At 39.5% G+C, this 6000-nt stretch overlaps 1 pseudogene; it reads right to left on the bottom strand.

The window, feature by feature from the left end:
- Nucleotides 1-1917: 1917 nt before the first annotated feature.
- The window catches only part of LOC106503837, a 42581-nt pseudogene continuing 38498 nt past the window's right edge, over nucleotides 1918-6000 (bottom strand).

The following is a 6000-nucleotide window of genomic DNA, read 5'->3' as shown; positions in this document are numbered from 1 at the left end:
GAACACAATGTAAACCCGTGGTGGATTCATGTGGTGTATGGCAAAACCAATACAATATTGGTAATAATTAGCCTCCCAATTAAAATCAGTAAATTTATAATTAAAAAATGGATATTATAGGATTCTGTTTCACATTTGATTTGTACTTGATGTTGTCTTTTATGCTGAAGATCTTGGTTCTTATGATATAAGTGTAATTGCATATATGGTTTATTCTACTCTGCGTATGGTGGAGTATGTATATATCTTTACAAGAGTTTTAGAATGATCCCAATAGCGCAACCTAAGATTTCTTGACTTTCATTTTTATATGCTTAGTAATAATAATCCCAGGGACGGGGAGCCTGGTGGGCTGCCGTCTATGGGATCACACAGAGTTGGACATGACTGAAGTGACTAGCAACAGCAGGTATATAAAAGTCAACATTCTATTTTAAAATGTTTGAGGTAATATCTTTGCATTAGGCCACAAATTTGATAAAGTAATAATCAGTCAGTCAGTCAGTTCAGTCGCTCAGTCATGTACAAACTCTTTGTGACCCCATGGACTGCGCATGCGCGGCTTCCCTGTCCACACCAACTCCCGCAGCTTGCTCAAACTCATGTCCATGAGTCGGTGATGCCATCCAGCCATCTCATCCTCTGTCATCCCCTTCTCCTCCACCATCAATCTCTCCCAGCATCAGTCTTTCTATGTGAGTCAGTTCTTCACATCAGGTGCCAAAGTACTGGAGTTTCAGCTTTACTCAGTCCTTCCAATAAATATCAAGATGATTTCCTTTAGGATGGACTGGTTGGATGTTCCTTGCGTCCAAGGGACTCTCAAGAGTCTTCTCCAACACCACAGTCAAAAGTGCAATTCTTGAACACTCACTTCTATATAGTCCAATCTCACAGCCATACATGACTACTGGAAAAACCATAGCTTTGACTAGACGGACCTTATGTTGAAATTAATGAGTTTCAATTTATTTTTTATGTTAGCGGATTGCTTCACTTTTTTCTATTTTTATTAATTTATTTTTCACATGTATAAATAGCATGAAAGACTTGCTAGGTCAAATCCAGCAACAATCACAGCCTTCCTGAACCCCCCTCCACCTCCCTCCCCATACCATCCCTCTGGGTCATCCAGTGCACCAGCCCCAAGCATCCTGTATCATGCATTGAACCTGGACTGGCGATTCATTTCATATATGATAGTATATGTGTTTTCAATGCCATTTTCCCAAATCATCCCACCCTCTCCCTCTCCCACAGAGTCCAAAAGACTGTTTTATACATCTGTGTCTCTTTTGCTGTCTCGCATACAGGGTTATCGTTACCATCATTCTTAATTCCATATATATGAGTTAGGATACTGTATTGGTGTTTTTCTTTCTGGCTTACTTCAGTCTGTATAATAGGCTCCAGTTTCATCACCTCATTAGGGCTGATTCAAATGTATTCATTTTAATGTCTGAGTAATACTCCATTGTGTATATGTACTGCAGCTTTATCTATTCATCTGCTGATGGACATCTAGATTGCTTCCATGTCCTGGCTATTATAAATAGTGCTGCAATGAACATTGGGGTACACATGTCTCTTTCAATTCTGGTTTCCTCAGTGTGTATGCCCAGCAGTGGGATTGCTGGGTCGTATAGCAGTTCTATTTCCAGTTTTTTAAGGAATCGCCACACTGTTCTCCATAGTGGCTGTACTAGTTTGCATTCCCACCAACAGCGTAAGAGGGTTCCCTTTTCTCCACACCTTCTCCAGCATTTATTGCTTATAGAATTTTGGATAGCAGACATTCTGACTGGCAAGGGGGGTGGTCCTCTACTATAATGCCCATTTAAATGTGGAAAATTAGTAATATGAAATTAGAATGTATAGATTTACTTACTTTTGTAGAAATGTTCTTTTCCATCAACTTTATATTTCCGTTTTCTGTTTAAGAGCTTGGGAGGGAGCAGCTTGAGACCAGTCAGTTATCATATTCAGCATGGAAACTCTGAATGGGCACAGAGGGCACTGCCTGCCCTCAGACTAATCTGCAACCTTGACTTTAGTAGTAGTAAACTCTGGAACTCGATAGGTCCATTCACCCTGAAGTTCCTCCTCAGTCACAGCCTTTCCAGCAGCAGCCTACTCTTTGTTTTCAATCTCCTTAGGATCTCTGTGGAAGTAGAGGTTAGGCGCAACCTCCTGTGAGTTCACGCGAGGAAACGTGCTGTGCATGTGCAGAATCTCCGGGTCCAGCAGCCACTGTGTCTGCCCCAACTGAAGGTGCTCCCTTGTTGCTGAATGGGGCGGCAATGTCTACATAGCCTAGAGGAGAATCTGTGTTACACAGAACAATAGTAGACAAGTTAACTCAAAACGCCTCTGGGAGAGGCAGATGGTCAGTCCTCGGATCTGTAACCATGAGAAGTCGAGGCTCCTGGAACGCTGCCTAGATCTGGTTAGTGAAGTTTCCAGAACTGAAGTGGCCAGCAATAGAGGTGGCCTGAGTATTAGCTACAGATTTCAGTGCGTCCCACTGGCCAGTAGTCCTGAAGGAGATGATGCCAATATCAGATGGATTTTCAGTGGCAACCATGGCGTGAGCTGCTGGCAGAAACTTCTCCCAGGGTCTCTTCATACTTACGATGTAGATGCCACCACTTTCCTTTTTGTAGATATAATGTTCCATTTGAAAGTCAAGGTTGGTGCCACCTGAGTAGGTTCCTGTGGCAAGGAATTTAGGTACAGTCTCATCCTTCCTGTGCACTACCTCCAGGCAAGGACTTCAAACACTGTGAATGCTCACTTTTCTGACAGAAACTGAAGATGATAACATTTGAACTCCTCTTTGAATAGTGTGGAAAGGTAGAATTTATTTTTCTCCTTGTAAGATAAACAAAATACATGTGTTTTTGGCTCTTCACTGAAATGGCCTAAAAGCTGTGACAATCCAGTAGAAAATGCAAACCTACTACCCAGATATAGTTTCCAAATATTATTTTTCACTTACAAAAATTACCAGGGTTTCTTAAAATATATCTGTTATCAGAAAGACTTTTGGACTGTGTGGGAGAGGGAGACGGTGGGATGATTTGGGAGAATGGCATTGAAACATGTATACTATCATGTAAGAAACGAATTGCTGGTCTAGGTTCGATACAGGATACAGGATGCTTGGGGCTGGTGCACTGGGATGACCCAGAGAGATGATATGGGGAGGGTGGTGGGAGGGGGGTTCAGGGTTGGGAACTGATGTACACCTGTGGTGGATCCATGTCAATGTATGGCAAAACCAATATAGTATTGTAAAGTAAAAAAATAAAATTTAAATTAAAAAAATCCCCCCCCCAAAAATATTCAAGGTGAGCCTGATCATCTTGTCACTTCTGAAATCCTGTACCTAGACTTCCTCATAGACCATGAAAGGACACTTGAAGGGGCAACTTGAAGGGACTCTCATTAGCCAAACATAGGATCATTTGAGCTTCAAATAGAATGAATACTGAAATACAGCAAATCTAATGAGTTGGCCAAAAAATGTGTTCAGGCTTTTCCAAACGATGGTACGAAAAAACCCAAGTGAACTTTTTGGCCAACCCAACATTAAAATTGATAATTACACTTAATATCCTACTTATTCTTAATCCCTCATCTGTTGAGATCCTACTTAGGCAACCAGCTCATTATTCAAGGAAATTCATACATATGATAAAATAATTAATAGGAATTGCATAGCACTACTTATAAAATATTCACACTGAATCAATTGGACATCCAGATTAACTGTTATGTGAAATTTTGAAAAAGGGGGCATAAATGAAAATTTCAAAGTCAATATAAACAGAATAGTATATGAACAATAGGATAAACCAAATATAGAAGTTAGGAGATAATAAATGTAAGATCTGGAAATTTATGCAATTCAAGGCAAATGCAAAATAAAGAGAATAAGCAAGACAAAAGTTGATTATTTTAACAAGATAACACAAAAATGTTGGCAAAATTAATCAAGAAGAACAGCAGTACATATAAACAATATGAGGGAAGAAAAAGGAGAAAAGACATAAGTAGAGATAATACTCAGATTACCTAGAGAGAACAAGACAAACTTTATGATAAGAACCTTGAATATTTAAACAAAATGTTCAATTTCCTAGAAACTGAGTTTTAATAATTGACTCAAAAACATTGTCTTTTAACAAATACATTGAATCAGTATTTTAAAAAGTAAAATAACAAATACCAGGCCTAAGGTTTTCAGGAAAATTCTGTCAATTACAAAGAGAAGATAAATATAATCTTAAAAGCACATTTCCAGAGAAGAGAAGGGAAAAAAATTAATTACTCCACAATTCACTTAATGATGCAAATATAACCTCAATAGTAAAATTTGACCATAGCAGGCTAACAAAAAGAAATTAGAGACAAAAGCACTTATTAACATAAAGATCTTAGATAAAATGTTAACAAATTTATCCCAGCAGTATGTAAGAAGCATAATCTCGGACTCTTTTGTTGACTATGATAGCTACTCCATTTCTTCTAAGGGATTCTTGCTCACAGTAGTATATATAATGGTCATCTGAGTTAAATTCACCCATTTCAGTCCATTTTTCAGTTCGCTGATTCCTAAAATGTCGATGTTCACTCTTGCCGTCTCCTGTTAGACCACTTCCAATTTGCCCTGATTCATGGACCTAACATTCCAGGTTCCTATGCAATATTGCTCTTTACAGCATCAGACTTTACTTCCATCACCAGTCACATCCACAATTGGGTGTTATTTTTTCTTTGGCTCCATCTCTTCATTCTTTCTGGAATTATTTCTCCACTGATCTCCAATAGCATATTGGGCACCTACCGACCTGAAGAGTTCATCTTTTAGTGTCCTATCTTTTTGCCTTTTCATACTGCTCATGGGATTCTCAAGACAAGAATACTGAAGTGGTTTGACATTCCTGTCTCCGGTGGACGACATTTTGTCAGAACTCTCCACCATGTCCTGTCTGTCTTGGGTGGCCCTACACGGCATGGCTCATAGTTTCATTGAGTTAGACAAGGCTGTGGTCCAAGTGATCAGATTGGTTAGTTTTCTGTGATTATGGGTTTCATTCTGTCTTCCCTCTGATGGAGGAGGATAAGAGGCTTCCTGATGGGAGAGACTGACTGAAGGGGATATTGGGTCTTGTTCTGATGGGCAGGGCCATGCTCAGTAAATCTTCAATCCAATTTTCTGTTGATGGACTCATTTGAAAAGACCCTGATGCTGAGAAAGATTGAAGGAGGGAGGAGAAAGGGATGACAGAGGATGAGATTGTTGGCTGGAATCACTCACTCAAAGGACATGAGTTTGAGTAAACTCCGGGAGTTGGTGTTGAACAGCGAGGCCTGGCGTGCTACAGTCCATGGGGTCACAAACAGTCAGAAACAACTGAGCAACTGAACTGAACTAAATAAGCATAATACAATGTGACCAGTGGGCTGTTTAAAACTTTTCAAGATCGAGTTGTGTTTGCCTAACAGTACTCTTAACTGTCATGTTGAGAAGAGACTGACATGTGAGAAGAGGCAGAAGGTGGGAAATAGTTGGGAGCAGTGTTGCCAGATAAAATTTTGATTGACTAAATCTGGCAATTCTAGCTAAGAGGTTATTGAAGTAATTGAAATGAGATATGTTGTTGGCTTGTACCAGGATGGTGGCAAGGCAGATGGTGAGCAGTGATCAGATTCTGGAAAAATTTTAATGTCAAGTTCAATAGGCTTTGATAGTCTGGATATGGATTATTTTCCATCTTTCTATCATCACTTGCCCAGCACTGTGCTAGGCCATTATCGTCCTTTACTGCTGTTCTGAAACAGCCTCCTAATTGCTCTGTTGCTCCAGTCCTGTCCTTTTACAGTTCCAATTTCAAATTTAAATACTATTTTGAAAAATAGAAATCTGATTATTCACTAAGTCCCTTCAATGACTAACTTTTGCCTTTTGGATAATGTCTGACTCCTAGAAATCAA

The sequence above is a fragment of the Capra hircus genome, assembly GCF_001704415.2.
Source record: "Capra hircus breed San Clemente chromosome X unlocalized genomic scaffold, ASM170441v1, whole genome shotgun sequence".
NCBI classification, from domain to species: Eukaryota; Metazoa; Chordata; class Mammalia; order Artiodactyla; family Bovidae; genus Capra; species Capra hircus.
Note: the sequence above shows the minus strand (reverse complement) of the source record. Positions and strands in the feature narration are given on the sequence as shown.